Here is a 23400-nt window from a genome sequence, read left to right on the forward strand (position 1 = left end):
TATACTACATATGACATTTTCCATTTAGCCAGAACATTAAAATATCCATAATGGTGAGATAAATGGGAAGTAAAAAAATCATAAAATGAGATAAGATAGATAAGAAACTTTTATCAAAATATAACTTGTTTCCAAGTATGATCTGCTGATTTTTACACTATTGATGCTACCTACTGAATAGAGAAACAGCTCAGCCACCTAGGACCTGGATCTGTGTCCCCTCCAAATTTCGTTTTACTGATTTTCTTCATTATTATTGATCTGTCAGTTTTTCATACTTAGTCTCCAGTATACCAAAATAAGGATGAAAAAATAGAAAGGAACATGAGTTCTGAGCAATTGGATATTTAACAGATCTACTTCATAAATATTACTATATGTTAAGGGTAAGTCTATAAAAATAAAATCCAGTTTAACTTTGAGGATATTTTTACAATTTAGGGGCTTTGTTTAAATTTAAAAGATACATTTTAGATAGAAGAGGAATAAAAATTCATTTTAGCAGAAGGTTTTGTTGTAGTTAAAAAGTAATACGGAAAAGTTAAACTGGAGTGAAACCACATCAAGCCAACGACACACAAAATATGCTGCAGGAATGTTATTACAAAGGCGTGCATAATTAGGTTTTAAAGGAAAGTGTAGGAATTGGTTTTTAAGACATGAGCCTTCTTTCTCTGCCTGGGACCTGTCTGCTCAGCATGAAGGGGTCGGGGGTGGGGTTGGTGAAACTGAAGGGCAAGGGGACCGGCTGCCTTCAAGGAAAGTAAAGGCCACCAGAGCACTTCCTGCCTGGGTTCGGGTCTGTGTGATAAATCCAGACTGATTTCAAAATGTCAGCATGAACGTAAAACAGAAAAATAAAGGGTGTTGATTATTCTACTTCTGTCTAATTCGTGGCCTTTGTAGGAAGATAAAGTGTATGATATGAAGGTATAAATGCTTATTTGACAACACATTATACATAATAACTAAAGTGATGAGCAGTGAGGTCACGCCACAGTAGAAGGCGGTTAAATAAATCGTGGCAGAGCCATGGTGTACCGTGTACGGTCATTCAAAGGAAAGTTTGCATGGAATTTTTACTTTCCAAAAATCAGATATCAAGCCATCCATATGCTTATCATTAATGATCTTATATAATACATAAATGCTGAAAAGAGAAATCAAAATACACAAAATTATTGTGTTTAAGGAAAAAGATGAGTAGTAATTTTATATTTTCTCTACATTTTAAATAGTTGGATGAATTTCCTATGCTGAGACTAATCATGAAAAATTTTTATGGCAAAGCTCCATGCAAATATAAAGCATTCTAATTATCGCCGCCAACTAGAAAAATGGGAAGTAGCCTCTCAGAATGGCTTGCTTCTTAAAGCGGGAGGTAAAAATGTATCAGATTGATCACAAAATCCAGGAGGCTGGTGTCAGCTCACTTAACACACAACTGCCCTACAGGTAGGTAGTATTATTATTATATTAAGAAACAGGCTTAGAAAAGTGTCATCACCCCAGCAGATGCCACCCAGGGAAAGGCAAGGTCTGGTTTCAGCTTTGGTGACCCAGCTGGCATCAGAAGAAGGAAACTGTAAGGCGGGTCTGAGTGCCTGCGGGAATGCTGCGGCAAAGGCGGCTGGTGTTCCTGCAGGAGTGTCGCTGGGAACGAGAAGGAAGGACTTGGGGAAAAGGCTGCATAGACAATGGTGTGGAGGCTAAGGAATTGTGGAGAGGCAGGGGAAAGCGTGAACAGTACGGAGCTGGAAGTAGACTGGTTGGCCAGGTGGAGGGGGTGGCCCTGGGGAGCAGAGATGCTCTGTGTGTGTGTGCACGTGTGTGCTGGGGAGGGGAGCCCTGACGACTCAGGGACAGGGTCGCGTTGCTCCTCTCTGGTCTCTTTGAGATGTTTCTAAAAACCAGGATTTTATAAGAGGAAATGCAGAGGTGTCCCGGCTCCCCAGAGTGAAGCAGGGAAGACGCCTCTCACAAAGATCTGTCAGGACTCATTTCCAGCACCGTCCCGAATGTGAACTGTGCAGCTCCGGGTTCCAGGGTAGCCGTGGCTGGTGTTTGGGAGCTTGGGGTGCTGGCCCCGCTCTGGGTGCCACGCGCGTGCGCACACGCGCACACGCGCGCACTCCCGTGTGTGCGCACCACAGCTCCGTGAGGACTGCCTCTGATTTGTACATGTTGACTGAAAAAGATGCACAACCTGAAAGTTGAGAGCTGTGTTTTATCCGGCGGACTCTCTGAGGACTCGAGCCTGGGACACAGCCTCTCAGGTGGCTCTGAGGGACAGCTCCGCGGAGGTTAGGGAGGGGCCACGGTGAAGAGCTCTTGGGGCAAAGACCAGGTGGGAACATCAGAAGACTAATGCTAGAGAGAGAAAACCAGACATCCCAGGCTAAGGAGTTTAGCGCTTTTCTCTGGGAAGATGCAAGAGTCTGGGCTCATTGAAATCGTCCCTGTGATGTGCACCTGGCTCTCCAGGGCCAGCGTCCTGTGCTTTCCCGTCCTGTGTCCCCTCGGGGCGGCTGCAGTGTGACAGCTTGACCACTGCGGCGCCCTCTGCTTACCGACATAACAGGCAACATTCTTCATTCGCGTTGGTGAGGGGTGAAGGGGCTCAGGCGGCCTGGGCGGTGCCACCTTGGGACCACCGGAGGGGGACCAGGGACAGCTCACCGCAAGGGGACTGAGGGCTTTCCATGTGCCCTTCACTGCACTTGTTTAACTCTCCCCTCATTTCCAGCACCCTCTCAAAGCCTGGGGCGGGTGTCGGCCCCCTAGTCAAAGCCCCAGGAGCCAGCAGGGCCTTCCCACAGCAGCTGCCTCAGAAGCGCTTCCTGAGCTGGGTCGTGGGGTTTAATCAAGCTGAGAAGTGCTAAGATCCAAAGGAAGGGGCTGGAGGTTTTCCTTGTGGCCAGTACTTTTCCCTCCTGCACTGCTGGCCTGGAAATGGGTTCGGTACTCACTCCCCGCCCTTTGGTACACAAGGTCATGGTTCGTGATCGTAATAGTGTTTTTAATGGAATTTTTACTGGGCAAGTAATACTAACATGTGATGGTAATGTAGCCCCAGGGAGTAAATTCTCTGGCTTGGAAGTTCTCATTCACCACAGTCAGTGGGTCTGAGTGTGTGTGTGGCGTGCGGAGGTGTGTGTGTGTTGGATGTGGGTATGTGTGTTGTATGTGAGGGTGTGGTGGGGGTTGTATGTGTGTGTGGGGGGGAGGTGTGTATGTGATGGGGGAAGGGGAAGGAATGGAGATACTAATTACACTGAATTATAGACCAGATGTTATGCCTTCCAACCCCTAAATCAAGACAGAGGACCACAAGACTTTCCAATCAGTTAGGCTCCCTGAGAAAATAACAAGGTGTGTGTAGCACCCAGACAGCGAAGAGATGCTGAAAGTGCACGAGAGAAGCTCCCTTTAGGCGCCTCTCTCTCTTGCCTCCCGCAAGTTGAAAAATGCAAAAATCCTATGAACAGGTTGTTGGCACACTTGCTGGCATCAAATTCACCCACATGAGCAGCCCTCCAAGTGAGGGGAGAATATTCATGACCACAGTTCCATGTGGAAAATACTGTCGGAAAACTCTCAGGGCAGCAAGGAGGGTGAAGTGAGCATCTTCTAATTAAAACATAATTCTCTGCAAGTCAGAATTCACAGTGGCAGGTTCCACACCATGCAAATAATGTAATTTGGACAGAAGGACGGTAAGTCCTTCACCACCAAGATAAGCAGGGCACACGCCCTCCAGCCCCTGTGGATGAGCTCAGGAAGTCCTGGCACCCGCCCAGAGCTGCTTCTGCTTTTGGGGTTGCATGTCTCTTTCCTGGGGAGCTCAGCAAATCCGAGCCAGCCTCAGGCAGGAGCAGCCGGGCAGCCCCAGAGGCCAAAATGAGCTTGATTTTACTATAAGTCTCTCTAAATTTTGATGTCATATTCCAACTGATATTAGACCCACCTCTCTTCTGCTCAAAATTCCCCAATCCCTTCCCAAGTCAGAATAAAGCCTGACACTTCATAACCTGCAGGGCCCTCCACGATCCGGTCCCCAGAACCGGACCTCATCGCCTTGCTTTCTCCCCTCCATCTAGGAAGCTCCAGTCACTCTGCTCCTCCCCAAGGTGCCAAGACCCACCCTGCCCCAGGGCCTTTGCACTTGTTGGTGCACTAGGTCAGGCTCTCCCTCAAGAATATCACACCCCTCCTTCCTGCCTCCCCCCCCATAAGCTTCTTGCAGACATTTTTATTCCTTTCACAAGGATAAGAAGCCAGAAGTCCAGTTTCTCATAAGGGACATCTGGGATGTGACCCTTACCCTGCCACCATGTTAAAGTCTGGTGTCCTTCTTTCTCCAACAGACTGTTGACCTTTGAGACGTTTTCCTGAATCGGGTGCTTGGCTTCTCTGCATTCTCTCCCCATGTGCGTAAGGAACGTGAACTTGCCAGAAGTTCTCCTTTGCCTGAATCTCCCCTAAACTCAAGCTTTTCCAACTCGGGGTCCGTTTCATAGTTCTTAGGGAGCCACAAAATCCACCTAGTGGATGGAGACCTACACATGTTTAACAATAAGATGAAATTGACTAGGGGACAGATGAAATAAAAAAGAACAGAAAGCATCTCACATAATAGAGACAAGAATTGTCTCGTGTCTCAACACGACTGTGTCAGCACTGCACGTGGGGCCGTGGGAAGCGGCTGGGACGGAAACATGGACTTCCTAGTTTGCAATGGTTTCAGCGTTCGAGACACTGCCGGAAATCTGTGTGGGATTTCCCTTTGCCCAGGTCCTTACCTCCTCCTAGGAGCCCCAGACACTTCTCTCTCTGCAGGCGGCTCAGTGCGATCCTTTAGGCGGGAGCCAATGCAATAAATGGTTTCCTTCTTGATCAGCTCTAGAAATGCGAGTCTTCCCAGAAAAAGAAAAAGGAAAACACAAAAGCAAAACAAAGCACTGTTGGCCATTCACCCACGAGGGAGTGGGCCCTGTGAGCAGGGTCTCAGAGGAGCCTAGGACCCCGCCAGCCCAGCATCTCCCCCAGCACCACTGTGTCTGGTGTCCAGGTCCCCGTGTTTGTGTGTGCGTTCTAACTCCCTTCCGTGCCCCGAAATAAGGAGAAACACCACAGCCTGAGGCCCCTTCTGCTTTGTCTCAGCCTCTCTGTGCTGTGCTGGGCTCCCAGCCTCTTCCTGTAATTTGGCAGAAGGCCTTGTTGTGGGGGGGTGGTTCACTGGTTCCCCCTACATCAAAGGCTGCCTTTGGTGACTGCTGGCTAGGGGAAGGGCCAAGAGGGCCCCGGTGCAGAGCAGAAGGGAGCAGGATGCCTGGAAGGAGCGATAAAGCAAACTGGCCAAGGTATTTTAATAGACACGCTGTTTCCATTCTTGGCCATGTGTTTTTCATTCGGGTTTGTTTACTTTTGACTTGAATTATGGAACACTGACTCTTGGTTAAGGTAACTTCGATACAGTGACTTTTATGCATCAAAAGTGAATGCTGACTTCCAAGGCGGGGCTGGGATGGCGGTCAGCGGCTAAGGCAGACAGCATATCACCTTTCAGAAGGCTGGGAATTTCTCTCTTTCCTATGGCACTAGAGAACTCGGTTTCCAAGAGCCCAGAGCACTTTGACAGAGGCAGGTGGCACCACACGGCCTCCACTGTGGAAGAGCCCCGGTGACAAAACGCAGAGGAAGTAGCTCTTCTCCCCGGAGGGGCCAGACGTGCAGATAAACACTTTCCAGCCGCAGAGCGCGGTGGGCTCACCGCGGGCTCCCCAAGTCCTTCCTCTCTCTGTCCCACCATCTCTTCTCCAACAGGCCGATCCTTCTATTTGTCAAGGGTCATGAAATATGCCTTTGACGTCAAGTGGCTTCTGAATAACTGAAAGTCAAACTATAATTTCCCGTCCTTCCACAAGCTGCCTGATGCCTGTGTTGGAGCCCTGATCCTCCCTAGCACCCCTGCCTTTCCTAGCACCTGGGGACCTAATGGGACCTCAGGGGTCCGGGCAGAGGATCTCCTACGCCTTCTGAATGAGCCCTGGTAGATGTCTACACTCGAGCCAAAGCCACCCACCAATCAGAGCCGGCCCGGGCTGTTTCCCACCTCGGCCCTTTCCCTGGGCTCTGGGGTCCCCGCAGCATTCTGTGGAAACTGGCTTCCTTCCCCGTCGTAAGAGGAATCAGAGGTAGACGGGGGAGGGATCTGGGTTAAAATACATCCTCTCCTGAAGATCTGCGCTGGACACTGGCTCCTTGAAAGGCTCTGAAAAATCCTGCGGGAAAGAAACGTATGAACTTGTTCAGCCTGGGACTGGCCGGCCCCTCCCAGCTCAGCCTCGCGTGCCGGCTCCTGTGGGTCTGCGAGGCGCCCCTTACACACTGCTGGCTGCAGGCCTGAGCAGCAGGCGCTAACCTCCAGGCACACAGGGTTCTCCCTGGCCTGGCCCCAGCTCCTCCGCCCCATCCCTGGCTCGAGTAATCCTGAAATGTGTGCCAAGCCCTGATCAGGCCTTGGCGTGGCACGGGGCCCTCTGTGCCCTCTTCATGTTGGCCAGCCGGCCACGTCTTGCCTGTCTGTCGAGGCTCTGGTCAGACGGCATCCCCTCCAGGAAGTCTTCCTAGGACCCTGTCTCGGTCAGTCAGTGTTCTCCAGAGATATGTATCTCAAGGGATTTATCATAAGGAAATATCTCGTGTGATTATGGAGGCCGAGGGGACCCAAATTCTGCAGGGTGAGTGGGCAGGTGAGACCCCCAGGAGAGCCCAGGCTTCCATTTCAGTCCAAAAGCAGGAAAAAAATTGATGCCGGGTCTCGAAGGCACCAGATGGGAGGAATTCTCTCCTACGTGAGGGGCGGCGGGTGGGGGGAGGTCAGCCTTTTTGTTCTATTCAGACCTTCACTTGGTTGGATGGAAGCTCCCCCTCCGCCCCCTGTGAGGGAGGGCTGTCCACTTTACTGGGTCTACAGACTGATGACCTGGTGGTATCCACAACCACCCTCACAAAACACCCAGAACAGTGGTTAACCAAATATCTGCCCCTACCCCGCTGTGGCCCAGGCAACTTGACCTGTAAAGTCACAGACCCCCAGGTGGGGCTCAGTGCCGTCCTTGTGTCCCCATAACTTCCTCCACAGAGATACATTGTCGCCACCTGGGTGTCCAAGTGTAACCATGATTGGTGGTAAGGGTATTCACGTTGACAACAGACCTCCAGAGTGCTTCTATCTTGCAAAACTGAAACTCTCTACTCATCAAACAACTCCCCCTCCCCTCCCCCAGCCTATGCACCCACCATCTACACTCTGTCTCTATAAATGGGGCCACCCTAGGGACCTCATATAAGTGGCATCATTCAGCATCTGTCTTTTGTGACTGGCTTATTTCTCGGGCATGACGTCCTCAGGGCTCACCCGTGCTGGAGCGCGTGACAGGACTCCCTTCCTTTTTAAGACTGAGTAACAGTCCATTGCTCACATATACCATACTTTGTTTCTCTGTTCCTTTGCTGATGAGTACTTGGGTTGCTTCCGCCTCTCGGCTGGTGTGAGTTATGCTGCTGTAAACATGCAAGGGCAAATATTTCTTTGAGACTCTGCTTTCAACTTTTTTGAATATGGTGGGATACACTTTGCATAGCTTAACCCTGAGCAGCTCTCACTGGGACTTCATCTTTACCAAGCTGACCGCCTGCCTCCCAGTCACACTGGACTTTAAGCTCTGGAGGAGGTGGCCTGAGTGTTTCGTATCTTAGTGGCATGGCGAGGATGACTCACTCAGCAAACAGCAATTTCCTGCTCAGTACAGCTTCTTCTTGACCCCACCCCTCCAAACCAGCTGTTGTCACAAGGATGTCATCTGAGCCTTTAACATCAACATAGCTCTAAGTTCCAGGGCTGTTCACAAATGTCTCATTTCAAAGATTAGAATCCTGGGCGAGTAGAGAAAAAAGATTCTAACTCAAGCCAGGAATAAGAGACCAGGGCTATTAAGTTGTGCTTGAAAAGAATTAATGAGAAAGAAATGTCATACGTTATGCTTAGTTTTCTTTAAAAACTTGCTCCCAGTGTGGCAGCATGGATCTTTGATAATCCTCTTTCTACAGGTACCATTTTAAAACTTTAATTCAAAGATAATACTGGGAAATTACGCTCTGCCCTTTAATTTTGCCTGCAGTTTAGGATAGATTGGGTGTGAGTCCGCCTTAGCTTTAGGATCAGCTTTATTTATTTTATTTTTTATGTACATATATGTATTTTTTCAGATTCTTTTCTGTTATATGTTATGAAATTGAATTTATTTCCCTGTGCTATACAGTAGGTCCTTGTTGTTTATTGGACCGGTTTTATTGACTGAAATGAATGAGTCTAAATAGCTAAAGTGATGATATTAATGTGAACACATGACCCCCAAGAGGCCCACTTGGAATTCTTTTGGGTTGATTCACCTTCCTTCTCGCCTGCCCTGCCCTGCCCTTCACATTTGGTGAGGATTTATTTAACAAGCCACAGGTTCAGGGCCAAACTGGTGAACGCTTGGTAAATGATGAAATGGAACTTGGAAATAATTAAAATAAAACCCTGCATACTGTTCCCGGGACATCTTACCTGAGGCTGGTTTGTGATTTAGTGTGCCACCTCCTGACACAGCTCAGCACACTTTTGTTACCGACAGTTCCTAAGTGCTCGCAGCCAGGACTGCCGCCTCCTGTCTCTAGCTTTGAAGCTGTTAACTCCCACCGGAGAGGATCCTTCATTTCGCTGCTCTGCAGGGGAGTCTTTGGTGCGTCTTTCCGCTTGTGTGGACCCCTCTGCTGACCGGCATGACAGGGACACAAGCTGACTCAAGGAGATGTGCGCACCCCACGCTCCCCTCCGGCTGCCAGGGCTGAGAACTCCCGCTGGTCTGGGTGAGCCCATCCAGAGTGCTGTGTTAGACACCGGCATCAACTCGCCACCTAATAGATGACGCATTCCCCAGAGATGAGCAGTCAGATGACTTCAAAAGGCACCGCCCTGATACGTCCGCTGGCAGGTGGCTCGCAGACATTCAGAGCAGTGTCTACTGAGGACTGGCCTGCTGGGGACTCTCAATTACGGGGCTGTGACCCGGCAGGGACTCACGCAGGCTGAGACCGGCCCTGGACCCTCCAGGTGCAGAGAGGAGGAAATCATTCATTTTGCAGTTTAGGGGGTTATTTCCCTTACTGGGGCACGTGTCTGCTTAGCACGAGGGCGGTGAAAGGAGGCAGACCCTTCCAGGAGGTGGAGGCTTTGCTGTGAAGTTACCCTGGGTCCCCTGCCAGCTGGCAAGCTGCCTCCACCTGGGGGATGATGCCCTCCTGCCACATTCCTGCTGTCCTGTCCCACCTGGGGGGTCCTGCCCCCCAAGTCCCAGGCTCTGCTCCACGTAGGGCAGAGGGTGGTCCGGGTCCCCACCCCAGCCTGGTATCCATCCGGCCGGGCTCCGGGTATTCCTCCCCCTCTGGAATGTCCCTTCCTCAGGGTTAACTTGGCCTTGGGCCCTGTGGCAGGAGCCAGGCAGGAGTCGGCTTGTCTTCCCAGCAGACCTGCCCAGGAGGCCCTGCGAGCCATGGCTTCCTTACCCGGGGATAAGCCCGGCCCGCGCTCCTCCAGTCCCACCCATGGGCGCTCTGGACCCGGGGGGAGGACAGACATGGGGTGCTGCAGGGTGGGATTTTTTCCTGTTTTTCTTTTTTTTTTTAATTGAAGTATAGTCGATTTACAATGTTGTGTCAACTTCTGGGGTACAGTGCATTGCTTCAGTCATACATGAACATAACATATATTTATTTTCATATTCTTTTTCATCATGAGCTACTATAAGATATCGAATATAGTTCCTTGTGCTATACAGTATAAACTTGTTTATCTATTTTATACATACATATATTCTTTTTCATATTCTTTTCCTTATAGGTTATTACAAGATATTGAATAGAGTTCCCTTGGCAGTACAGTGGGACCTTGTTGTTTATGTATTTTATTTTTTTATTTTTTTAACATTTTTTATTGATTTATAATCATTTTACAATGTTGTGTCAAATTCCAGTGTAGAGCACAATCCTTCAGCCATACATGAACATATATATATATTCATTATCACATTTTTTTCTCTGTGAGCTACCATAAGATCTTGTGTATATTTCCCCGTGCTTTACAATATAATCTTGTTTATCTATTCTACAGTTTTGAAATCCTGTCTATCCCTTCTCACCCTCCGCCCCTATTTTATATGTAGTAGTTTGTATCTGTAAATCTCAAACTCACAATTTATCCCTGCCCCATCCCCTTTGGTAGCCGTAAGTTTGTTTTCTTTGTCTGTGAGTCTGTTCGTCGACAGATGATTAGGTAAAGAAATCTAAGCATTATTAAAAGACTGGAATATGGCAGGGGCGGGGGTAGGAGCAGGGCAGGCGGGGCCAGACTCTCGCAGTCGCAGTGCCGCCCCAGGACATCCACGGGTGGCCCCTGCAGCCTCCTACCTCCCTGCAGATGACACACCCCAGGGCTTCCTCCGTGTGACATGACGCAGAATCTGGAAGGGAAGGCCCGTCTGCTTCGCTTTGATTCTAGTGGTTTGCAAGTTGGATGTCAGCGCAGAGCCCTGATACTGGAACTGGCCTACTGGACCAGAGCCTGATTGCCCGTAAGAGCCTGCAAGCCGCGGCCCTGGGCCTTTTCAGGAGACCTGAACTGAACTCAGCAGATACTGAGATTCAGAAACACACGTCGCAGTACCTGCCCGTAGGAAGCTCACACTGTATGCTTAGTTGTACATGTGAAAGAGATGAGACAAGGTGGAATGACCAGAACCAAGGCTCTGGACAGGCCCCCAACAGCCGCCCTAGGCAGGACGCTTTACCTGAATTTTAAAGGATGCACGGGAGTTTGCAGGCAGAAGAGAGTGAGGAGAGGACTTCCAGGAGCCACAGGATGAGACAGCCTTGGTCACTGGCTACAGGGACAGGTGGGAGGGGTCTCAGAGACCTCCGAGCTGAGGGGCGCAGTTCCCGCCCCCTGACCTGATAACTCTCCACACACATTCTTAGGAAAAGGAACCTCTCATGCGTTTCCTTCATCTGCTTTTAGCGCGTCCAGAGAGCTCAAGGCACCAATATTGACATAGGGAAATAGACACACACACACACACACACACACACACACACACACGGATGGGAGAGAGAGCTGAGTCCATGGAATATTAACGAGGTCAGGGAGCTGGGTGATGGGAGGGCCACCTGCCAGGTGAACACAGAATTACAAACTGCTGAAAAGAAGGCGAAAGGAAGGAAGAAGGAAGGAAGGGAGGAAGGAAGAAAGGAAGGACGGACATCTTGCATTTAAGGACAGCGAGATGAACGTTTTGGACACCTGACAGTAATTTGTGCCCGGAGCCCCCTCCATCCTGCTGGAGGTGCATGACTGATCTCAGCATCTAACTGTGCAGAAGTTTCCAAAAATATTTGTGCAGTGAGGATGGCCCAGAATTCTTAAAGATGTTTTGGGAGGCAGAGCGTGCTGCCAGGAGATGCTGAGGTTGGACCTTTCAGAACATCTTTTCCTGGCATCTCAACAGTCCACTACCATTGCCACGACGTAGAAGGAAGCCCAGCTGTTCTAGAAAGCTCTGTCATGACCCGCAGGTCTGGTGTCAATGCACTTTCTGAAATAGGTGGAAGGTAGCCCTTAACTTGATTTTTAGAAGAACCTAAATCAACTTGAAATACAGCTTTCGTCACACATAAATCCACACCATGATGAAGAAATGTCCACAGGAGACATTCCAGAAATCTTTCCACTATTCATTAGCCATAAAAACGACTTGAAGAAAAACTAGAAAATTAACACTTCAAGGTCAGAAGGGAGGTGGTTCAGCCTGTGTCTCACAGGTGAGGGGAGTCTGAGGGTGTTTGTTACCTGTCCTGGCAGTTCCTGGCCCAGAGCCCAGCCTCTCCCTCCCGGGGCCTGGCTCCTAGGCTCTTTCTGGCTGGACCACTGGGTTTTCTGTTAATGGCCCTGATTCAAGGCGGAAATAGTGCCAAGGCCTTTGGTGGTAGTGGGGAGAGATGCTGGGATTTTAATGTTGCAGTGTTGACTCGGAAAGTTCCTTGACAAAGAGTAACTGCGATTTCAGTGTGGTTTAAAATCAACATTCTGAGAAACAAGTGAGGCGTGGAGAGCTCCCTTCCCGGAGATGCCAGGAAGGACTGTCAGAGGCTGAAGTTCTTTGGGAATTTTAGGGGTGCAAACAGAGTTCCTTCAGAACAGGCTCCTGCCAGGTTTGCACAGACCTCGGACATGCACACTTCTTTCAACCGGACTTGGGAATAGCTGACAGGAGCAAAAGAACACACGACTGCTGGCAAGCAGAGAAGTGGGTGGATTGCTGCGGAAGAGGACTGACACCAGAGACAAAGCGATTTCAAGGAAGCAGCAGGAGACGACTTCTCCTGGGTCCAGTTTCATCTGAAGAAATCCGGCTCTTCCTCATCCGAAATGGACCCAAAGGAACCACAGTGTGAACGGCTTCCTTCCCTGGGCGTTAACCCCGCGACAGCATGTTCTTACTGACTTAGCAAAGGCACCCTGGAAACTTGGGTCAAATGCTCACATACGCAGAACCCAGCGACAGCAGTCAGGGTCCTGGAGCTGCTGGTGGATTTGCTCCAAGTCAGGCGCGTTTGGAGGCTGTAGACACTGACCGTTTGCACCCAGTAAGTCAGTTTTTGAAAAAGAGAGAGCAAAGTCAGGGGTACGGGAACTCTGCATCTTAAGGAAGAGCCAGGCATTGCCCTCCTAACCAGAGCCTGGCCAGGGGAGGGGCAGGGAAAGAAGGGTTTGCCTTTTGTGAGGGCTGGGCTTCTCCTGAAAGTCTCCCAGGCCAAGGGGCAACACTCAGGTCCTTCACGATGGATCTAGTTGTAACCAGACCACGTCCTTCCCATTTGCTCCCCAAGCTCAGGGGCACAGGGAGGGGTGAGCACCCTTCCTGCCCTGCGGGGCCATCTCCCATAGAGGGATTCCTGCTTAATAAGAGCAAATGGCGCTTTCAAAAAAAGGGAGCCCAGGTGTCTGAGCCACCACGTGGGCTCCTGCCTCCTGAGCCAGCTCCCCCACCCTCCCCTCCCCTCCCAGCGAGAACTCACCCTCTCCCCGCCAGCTTTTGTGATCTGAGACACTTACTCACTCTCCAACCACGAGGCAATTACCAGTGATTACCTCTGAATCAAGGGCAAACCATCCACCGGTTTCCCGCCCAGGGCTGGAGTGGGCAGAACTGACTGGCAGTGAGAAAGCCTTTCTGGAATGGGGGGAAAAGTGTTCTGAAGATCTCGGCTGAGGTGGGCGGGTAGGATAACTGTCACTGGGAAGTCTGCTCCCAGGACCCTCTCTTCCCGGTGGTGTGAGGGCCCCCGTGCTGAAGGATGGCCTCCCCCCAACCACCCACCCAGGGTCTGCAGTCGGGCCCCCACTCCTGGAAGATGGCCTTCCTCCAGGGCTGGGAGGAGAGAATTACAATTCAGCGTTTGTATCACTGAGACGCAGTCTGGGACTTCCTACCCATGAGGGTCCCACCTTGTGCTCCCCTCAGAAGCGCCCTGCAGCATCAGGTGCATTTTCGAGCCCCTGGGCCTGGTCTGTGCTTAGTCTATCCCCTCCCTCAAAGAAACTGACATTCCCTGGGATTCTGGTAAATTACGGAGTCCAGAGGTGGAGTCCAAAGGTAGCATCCCGGGGCGGCATTTCACTGGAAGCTCTATCAGTCATCGGCACCACCTGGAGGGCTTGTTCAAACATGGAGCCGGCCCCAGGGTGTTTTCTTCTAACGAGTCCTGGGTGACCCTAAGGCTTCTGGTTCCAGATCTCACGTTGAGAACCACTGGCCGACACCATAAAGCCTTCCCTCTCTTTCCTCGTTCCCAGCTGAGCCTCTCCCCCAAACCCCAACCAGGCAGGAAGGAGGTGTAGGGCAGTGCTGGCTGGTGCAGGAGGTCTGAACTCAACCAAAGAAGACCTGAATAACCTGCCCGAGTTCCCACTCCATCCCTCTCTCGTGAAATACAATTTCTTCATTTTTTTTTCCTTCTGTGAACTAACCTTTTATCTACAGCAGAGAATTTTTCTCTCAAAAAGGCAGTCTTGTCTTTTCAGAACAGGACTTAAACCTGAATCTTCCCTTCGGACGAGAATTAAGTCTGTTTCCTGCCTTTTGCTACTTGAGATTTAATTGACATAGAACATTTTGTTAGCTACAGGGGTGCAGCACGATTCGCGATTTGTATGTACTATGAACTGATGAGCACAGTGAGTTTCGTTAACATCCATCACCTCGCATAGGTGACAACTTTTTTTTTTTTTCTTGTGAAGAGAACTTTTTGGATCTTCTGTCTCAGAGACTGTCAAGTATACAAACCAGTATTGTTAACTAGAGTCCCACACTGGCCATCACATCCCCAGGGCTTACTTACCTTATAACTGGGGAAAAAAAAGTTTGTACCATTTAACCACCTTCCCATTTTCTTCTTCTTCTGGATTCATCTCCCTGTTACCCAAAGAATAAAAGCTGGTATTTCATGAGGGCCTACTAAAAGTGTGTACTAGTGATGAGCAGCTTACATGCGTCACGTCCAAGGACCATCCCAACAATTTTGCAAGCTCTACGTCATCGGCCCATTTTACATACGAGCAAACAGAGGGAGGTTCTGTGGTTGCCCAAGGCCACAAAGCTGGGATTCAATCCAGAGATCAGCTCTACCGCTGCAGACAGTGTTATATTTTCTATAATATTCCATCTGCTCTACTAGGAAATAATCAGTGACAGAATGAAAGACTTGTCACATATTAAGCAGTTCTTCTGGGGCCCATCCATTCATTCAATGTCCACAGGCACTAAGCCCATACTCTGTGCCCTGCACTACAGTCAGGTCCTGGGAATGCCGTCTGCCCTCCGGAACAGTGGGTTCTGCGCCACATCTTAGAATTCAACCTCAGATGGAAAATATTTTTTAAAAGTTCCAGAAAGTTCCCCAAAGCAAAACTTGAATTTGCCACGCTGGCCACTATTTAGATAGCATTTCTATTGTATTAGAGATTCTAAGTAATCTAGAGATGATTTAAAGTATGCCGGGGATGTGCATAGGTTATGTACAAACACTACACCATTTTATATATGGGACTTGAGCATCCTTGGGTTTGGTGCCCTCAGGGGTCCTAGAACCAGTCCCCTTGGGATACCGAGAGATGAATGCACAATGTTGTACAAACAGAACTTTTCAAAATCTGTTTTCCTAGAATGTCCAGTGAAAATTTATTTTTTAATAGTTTGTCCTTTAATTAAAATTGTTCAGAAAAGAACCTATGTCATTAAGCGCAGAATGCATTCCTCTTTCTTCTTATTTGTTTTCTAGCAAACCGTCTTTGACTTTCTAAAAACCCAGTTTAACAAATTTGTTTCCTCTTTTCTTAAAAAAGAAGCATGTGTTACTTTAACTTCTAAAATATTTTATTTTGAATGAACAATACATTTGTACAGCTCAAAATTCAAAAAAACAGAGGACATTGAGTAAAATTTGTCCCCCCTCCACTCCTGACCCCCAGTCACCCTGATCTCCCCAGAGGCAACCACTGTTACATGTGTGTCTTCCCTCTTCCTTTCCTTATTAACACAAATAGTTGGTTACTGTTTACAAAGTGCCAAATCCATAAATACAGTTACCTCGTTCTTTTTAACAGCTGCATTTAGAAATCATTCTAAAATGGACCATGTGATATTTAATTAGGCCCTGTTGCCGAACATATAACATGGTCCAATATTTTGCCATTACAAACAATTCTGCAATGACAACTCACTCTTGTGTGTATATCCATTTACACATGAGCAAGATTCCCTGTAAGATGATTCCCTATAAGGGGAGATGCTGGGTTAAGGGCACGTGATACGTGCATTGTCATTTAAAATCATTTTCATTACAGAATTTTTCAAGCATTGTAACAGGAAAGAGAATAGTATAAGGAATTTCTGCCTACCTGTCAGCACCTTTCAGTGGTCACCATCATCAGAAATATAACACATAATGCTGATACTATTTCATATATATGTGGTATGTACATATAATAGTATAACAATTAAATAATTTATATTTATAATAAATAGTATAATTTGTAGATATAGTATAATACATAATATAGTATAATTAATAGTATAATATGTATATTTCCTATTCCCCCAACCCCAAATTATTTTGAAAGAACCCCAGACATAGTATTTCTACATAGGTAAATATTTTGGTATTATTCTGAAAAGTAAGGGCTTTAAAAATATGTGTGTAATTTCATTATCATACCTAAAATAAATTAATATTAATTTCTCGATGTCATCATTTGTTATTGTCACATTTCCCCAGATTGTCTCATGAAAATTTATTTTTTTCAGTATTGTGTTCTTTGACTCAGATTCTAAGGTCCATCCATTCACTGCAGTTAGTTAACTCTTTTTAATCTGTTAGTTTCCTCCTCCACCTCTCTGTTTTTGATTTTTCTTTTTTTTTTTTTTTTAGCAATATTATTGTAGAGACTCAGTGAATTTGCTTCCAGTGTCTGGATTTTGCTGATTACATCCTTAAAGGGTCATTTAATATGTTCCTCTATCTTTTAGGTCAAAGGAAATACACAAAATTAAACTGTAGGATTTCTTAAAATAATAATAAAGAAAACACAGCACACTAGAATCAGTGTGACACAACTAAAATAGTTATTAGAAAAAAACATATAGAACAAAATAACTATATCAATAAAAATAAAATTAAAATTAATGAATTAAATATTGAATTCAGAAAGCTAAAAAAATAAAATAAAATCAAGTAAGCCAAAAGAAAGCAGAAAGAAGACAAATGCAGAAATTACTGTTTCATTATTTTTTCAGCTTGTTTTCACAGACTGAAGCAGTGGGGTCAGCATGTGAGAACAAGACCATTTTGTAATTTGCAGCCACACAGACATCAAATCCAGCTCAGTCAGCGGGGAAAGGCTTTTCAACAGTTTGCTCTCGATTTCACGATGGGGCTGATTTGACTGCAGGTGGGGAATCAGGCCCAGAGCCCACACTTCCTTTCTGCGAGGTGCAGGGAGGGCACCAGGGAGGGAGAGCTGGCTTCACCACACCCAGTTCTGGGGGCTCAGGTGTCAGCCCCCTGAGGGCCCTGGAGTGACTGATGGGGCCAGGGGCCTTTTCTGCCCTGTGAGATACAGGGCTTTGCCTTGGACGGACTCCAGGCCAAATCGCAGCTGCATAACCATTGCTCAGGGGCCTTGAGCAGACCTCGCTGAGCTGAAATTTCTTCACCATAAAACCGAGGTATTAATCCTTCCCTTCAAGGGGCGAGGATGGAGTGAGACGCCCTGAGAGCTAGATCTCAGTGGGTGGTACCTAACAGGACGGCCCTCAAGTTCTGTGACTCCGTGACAGAGACCTGCGCGGAGCCTCCGAAACACCACCAGACACTGAGCATCAACCCAGAGAAAGCGATGGAACAGCTGCTCCTTTTCAGAGGCCGGCTGATGTTGGCCGTGACACCCCTGCCCGCGGCCCACCTGCCCATCCGCACCCCGGCTGCACGTGGAGGCTGGCCACCCACTCCGGAGCAGCGATTCCCTCCCCGCCGCCCTCCCCCAGCCCCGGGCCCTGCCGGGCGGTGCCCTCATCCACCAGGCTGGGCTCGGGGCTCGGGGCTCGGGGCCTGAGCTCTGCGTGTGGGAGGCGCTTTCTCCACCTCAGCTGGGTTCTCCCGCCCTGGAGGGGACAACAGAACGCCCAGAGAGCCCTCTGGCCTGGAGTGCGGGGGGCTGGACCTTCTCTGTCCCCTCCGCAGCGGGACAAAGACCTGGCCTTACCCATTCTTCCTGCATCTGCCGGTTCACTTGGGCCGAGGGCTGCAGGGAGGGTCCGCGGAAACGCCCCGCGCACACCCACCCCGGGCGCACAACCCGCTCCCGCAGACCCGGTAAGTGGCCTCCCTCCCCGGCCGCGCCCGCACCTCCGGCCGACCGGACCCGCGGAGCCCCGGACCCGCGCCCGGGAAGCCGCGGGGACGGAGGGAACGCCCGCGGCAGACAAAGGGCCGGGCCGGGGTCCCAGCGCCGACCTGAGCCCCGGGAGCCCGCCCGCGCCTGGAGCGAGCGTCTCCTTATTTGGTCAAATGACACGCGGGGTTCTCCGGGGCGGGGCGCGCCTGTCCCCGCGGGCCGCCCGCCGCCGCTGCCGCCGTGCGTCCGAGAGAGAGCCGCGCGGTGAGTGCGCTCCAGCCCGGCTGGGACCCGCCGCCCAGGCCCGGACAGCGGAGCCGGGGAGGGGGAGCTCGGGGACAGGGGAGCGAGGGGCAGGGGGCTCCGGGGACTGGGGAGGGAGGAAGGGGAGAGGGAGCCTGTGGGTGGGGGCACCAGGGGGCCGGGGAGCCTGGAGGTGGGGGACCAGGGGACAGGGAAGCAGGCTGTGCGGAACCTGAGAAGCTGTGCAGTGAGGGGGACACCCAGGAGAGGGGAATCTGGCAGTGGGTTAGACTGAAGTGGGGGAGCCAGGCTTTGGGGGGTGGGGGTGGGAAAGGGAGTACGGCAGTGGGTGGGTGGGGGACACCTGGGGCCAGGGAAGCAGAGCTGTAGGAGGACCCAGGAGAGGGGAGCTGCACCACAGGGGTACCTTAGGTGGGAGGGACTCCGCCCCCTCCCCTCGCCCCATCCTGGAGAGACGTCTGATCGTCTGATCGGCATCTGGAGAGGAGGGTCCAGGCCAGTGGCCCCCGGGCACTGGCCGCGGGTCGCAGTGGGCGCCCGGGCGTTTCCCCGCAGTAGAAAGGAGTGAGCTTGCGGTAGCCTCAGGCGTGGACCGCTAGGGAAATTAAAAAATTGAGCCACCATGATAAAAAAAAAGGGGGGGGGGTATTTTAAACAAAAAAATGTACACATCTTAAATTGCACTTTTGCACTCGTGTGATATCAGCATATTTGAAATCGCAGAAAGAGTTAATGTTTAGGCTTTAAATGAAAATCAGTTCTATTTACTTTCAGATCCCCATCTGGGTTTCCATTCCCAGTAGTCTGAATAACCCGGTTAAATGAGATGCTGCAGCAGGCACTGGGAAGGCAGTAAATCACCGCTGGGGCTTCTGATCCGGATAACCCGATCAGGACACAGTGTCCAATACTTCTCCCCACTTGGCGCTCACCCTGCTTATGTGAGCTTTGTAATAATATGTTAGAGTGAGGAGGTTTGGTCTTCTGAAGGTGATTTAGACTTAAACACACTTGAGGCAAGTCTGGAAGTACAGGAATTCTGACAGTGAAACTCACATGAAACCAAACAGTGAAGGACATTTCATTGTGCATTTATATATATTTTTTCATAGTGTTTTTCACCCTGAATTTTTCAGAATTATCAATTAATGTATAGAATTGGGTTTCCACAGTGTTTATCACCGTGGCGTGTTTCCTACGCTTCGGCACAGCTGTGTATTCATCAGGGCTACGTTGGTTTCTGACCGGCCAGGCACTTCCAGGCACCGAGATGGCTGCCTCGTTTCCCTACGCTCCTGGAGGCAGGCGTGACCTGCCAGCCAGTGTGCTTGGGCTGGACTCACATCCATGTCCCTAAGCCACGAGCCGTGCAGTCTTGGCCAAGTCACCTCATCTCGTGGTGCCTCAGTTTGCACCGCTGGAGAGTACAGGTAGGGATGCTGGCTTCCTGGCAGGGTCGCTGTGAAGACTGCACATCACAAGCCGGGGATGCAGCTCTGGTGTGAGCCTTGTCTTTATAGATAAACTGCCACACAGAGAGATCAAAGAAGCTTTTCTCAAGGTTTCCCAGCCTATGAATGTTGGCGCCGATATCTGGCCCCAGACAAACTCGAGAGCCTGAGTTCTAACCATTAAGCTGTGGGGGGGTCTCACCTGAACATTTTAGTGAGGTTTTTGCTGCCTACTTTCACCCAAGATTCTGGTTAAAAAGCTTCCAGTGCTGAAAGGAATCTGAGTTGTAGACAAAAGGGCTCAGCAGGTTACTTTAAAAAGTCAGACTGGGCTCAGGAGGCCTGGGTTCTCTGCCTTTCCTGCACTGAGGGTGCATTATCAGCGAGGGGGCCGGGTAGGTGAGCTGCTCTGACTCAGCACCGTGAGATACCAAGTTCTCTGAGCTCCGGCGAACAGGGACATTGGATACTTCCTGTGTGGTTTATTATGCGAGTTTTATCAGAGCCACATTTGTCACGTGCGTTTAGGCTGAGAGGCCACTTACTGAAAATGACCACCTTGAATCAGATGCACGGTCCCTTCTCTAGTGGCCGAGAGCCCGGTCTTCTGGAGACCAAGCTGGCATTGAGATCTCAGGGTGAGTCACATGAACGGCCCTTCTTTTCCTGAATGGTGGCTTTCGATGTGAGCCCCTGTGATGGTTAATTTTGTGTCAACCCCACTGGGCTCCGAGGTGCCAAGACACAGATATTATCTCTGGGTGTGTCTGTGAAGGTACTTCTGGGTGCGATGAGCATTTTAATCGGTAGACCAAGTCCCCCTTCCCAGCATCCACTGAAGACCTGAGTGAACTCAAAGGGCTGAGAGGCGGGAATTCCGCCTCCCTGACCGTGGAGCTGGGACATGTCCTTTCCCAGCTCCAGACACAGACAGAAACACCAGAGCATCTTGGGTCTTGAGCCTGTCAGCTTCTAGAGTAGAACTTCCAGCACTGGCCCCCAGTGCTCAGGCCCTGAGACTCAGACTCGAACCACAGGGTAGCTCTCCTGGGCTTCCAGAGTCCAGATCTCAGATATGAGCCAATTCCTGATAGTAAACCTCTTCTTATTATACATATCATATCTTCTTATTATATATATATTATATATGAATAAATATATAAATATATATATATATCTTACTCATTCTGTTTCTCTGGAGAAGCCTGACTACTATGGCTCCCCAGTAATTTTGCTTCAGACTTCTCCCCACAGCCTCCCCGTATTGCTTTTTGAAGTTTCCATTGCTCCTTTGCTCCTGGTGGTCCCTCCTGTCCTTTCACTGTAAATCTGGGGGCCCTCTCCCATCTCTGAGGACAGGTTTGGGGCAGCCCCTGGTCTCTCCATCACTCGTCCAGTTCTCATGGGCTCCTCTGAACTTGGACATCACGTGTCACCCTCCTTGTCCTCTGTAGCCCACACCTGTCCTGCTCTGATTCAGTCTGTGACCTAAACATCTCCTTTAGGTGTGTGGTACTAAGAGAGGCAGGTGATGTCTGTGCCAATCAGAGCAGTAGCTGCCCTGTCTTTATGGGTAAATGAAACCAGTGTCAGAGGGCACCCTTGAAGTCTGTACATATTTTGGTTTCAAGAAAACAGTTCTGTCTGTGTTTGATGGTACAACTTTTGGACCTAATTAGCAGGTCAGTGAAGGGAGTGGCGGGAGATGTTCACACTTGTCGTGACAGGTTCCTGATGGTTGTGCTAGAGACACACCGCGGGGAACAGGATTTTGAGGATGGGGTGGGGCTGGTCTTTAGTGGAAGTAGGGGTCAGGACAGATGGAAGGCAGCAGACAAGAACAGTGAGCCACCTTTTGGAGATGGGAGGATGGGAGGATGGGAGGAGACGGATGAAGTATAGTGAGGGCTTTTCCTTTTGTCCCTGTGGAAACAGAGCAAGAGTAACTGGAACACACGTTCCTAGGGAGGCAGAAGAGAGAGGGTGGGGTCCCCCACCCCACCACATCCGTGTGAGTGTGGACCTGAGGCCATCCCCTGCTCTCGCCTGTGTAATTAGGCTGTCCTGCATAGACGGAAGTAACACGTTTTGAGATCAAATTACAAGATAGTATCTTAAAGCTGATTTAAATTCTTCAGAGGCAGAGCTAGACTAAACTCCTTGAGAGACTGTGTTTTATCTCAGTCTCCCAGGGCCTGAAAATAGAGCTTACTTAATACATTTTTGTTGACCAGATTTAAAAGTCTACCGGACATCAAAACAAGTCTCACTCTTCTTATTTTATGGTCTTAAGGTTGGAAATCTAACATTTCCCATTTCCCATGTCTTTTCATTATTCAGTATCCAAAAGATAATTCCAGAGACAGCCCTTCACCTTCAAGCATTGTCTCTCATATAAAACATTTCCTAAAATAATCATAGATAAATCAGGCTTCCTGAAAGTATTTGAAAGTCACCAGTTTATATACCAAATTATAATCGATCCCCTGCCTGTATACTCAGTAAAGGCTCATTAAATCCACCCGTGAACATACGGCAGGGGCATCGTCATTCTTAACAACAACCCCCAGATTGATTTCAAATGGATTCTAAATACATGATCATATTTCTTAAAATAGCACATCCCCTGAGCTGACGCCCTGCCCCCTTTCAACAAAATTTTTATTTAAAAGAAACGGTTCAGCTGGACTAAAGGAAAAGAGCATTGGCGTGAGCTGGTCTGCGTTTCGACCCTTCCGTCCACAGAAAAACAAACGGGTGCAGAGTGTTCCCTGGTTTCCCTTCTGGGTGGGAGAGGCCCTGCCTTTGGATGGCAGATCCCTGATTTCCGGGCTGTCGGGTCCGTGCAGGACGCACCGGCCTCATTGGTACCTGGAGCCTGAGTCGGGTGTGAGCAGGGCCATGCAGAGATGCTGGGGGCGTCTCCGGCTGGCTCGTGGTCCTCGACCTGACCAGACCTCATTCTGCACTCTGCTGTGGGTTCATGTGGGTTCAGATCCAAACACAATCAGAAAAATTCTACCCGCTGTGGAAGCAGCAGTTTATCTGGAAGGGGAGAGGGGCCCGAGGCGGAGGGGAGAGACTGGAGCTCGGATCTGTTGCCTTAGAAACTGTGATGGCCTCGGATGCCAGACCCGGGTACACTTTGGGTTTGCTGTGCAAAGTGGGCTGTTCACCTAAAACCTCGCTCTTTCCACTCTGGAAGCCGCCACGTGTTTGTGCTCTGAGATGTTTACATTCACTGCTGTCCATCTACTCGCTCATTCAGTCATTCTCTGGGTATTTATAAGACATCCATCACCTGGTGAGGCTGCAGGAATCCTGGGGCCCACCTTCGCAGCACTGATGGTTTGGGGATGGGGGTGCGCAGGTGGTCACAGCGTCCTGTGGTCCTGAAAACACTGCATTTTCAAATACATTCTATAAAAGAGCCCACGTGCCACAGGCCACTTTCCTTAATTCTCTTAAAAGCTCTGGTTGTTGATAAGAGGTAAGCGGGTGGCACTGAAAGATGGGGGTGGCTTTTTCGGGGACTGACTGACGGAGGCTGCTTCCGGGGGGAGGACAGGCTTTGGGGATTTTTGCAGATTTCTCTTGAGGGCTCGACTTTCCGGGGAGTTTCCTAAAGGC

The 23400-nt window shown here is 49.6% G+C and overlaps 1 protein-coding gene across 3 annotated transcripts in view; it reads left to right on the forward strand.

Annotated features, from left to right (window-relative positions):
- Window positions 1-23400, forward strand: part of FHL2 (four and a half LIM domains 2) — a 47022-nt gene that overhangs the window by 2290 nt on the left and 21332 nt on the right. Inside the window, exon 1 of one of the 3 annotated variants that reach the window (XM_074354691.1) lies at window positions 17114-18033. The exons of 1 other annotated variant lie outside the window; for it this stretch is intronic. The gene's annotated coding sequence lies outside the window, so the exon portion shown is untranslated. Of the gene's footprint in view, window positions 1-17113; window positions 18034-18171; window positions 18320-23400 lie in introns of those variants that run through there. One more of the 3 variants, XM_074354690.1, reaches the window with a different exon arrangement.

Source organism: Camelus bactrianus, chromosome 28 (genome assembly GCF_048773025.1).
Source record: "Camelus bactrianus isolate YW-2024 breed Bactrian camel chromosome 28, ASM4877302v1, whole genome shotgun sequence".
In the NCBI taxonomy this organism is placed as follows: domain Eukaryota; kingdom Metazoa; phylum Chordata; class Mammalia; order Artiodactyla; family Camelidae; genus Camelus; species Camelus bactrianus.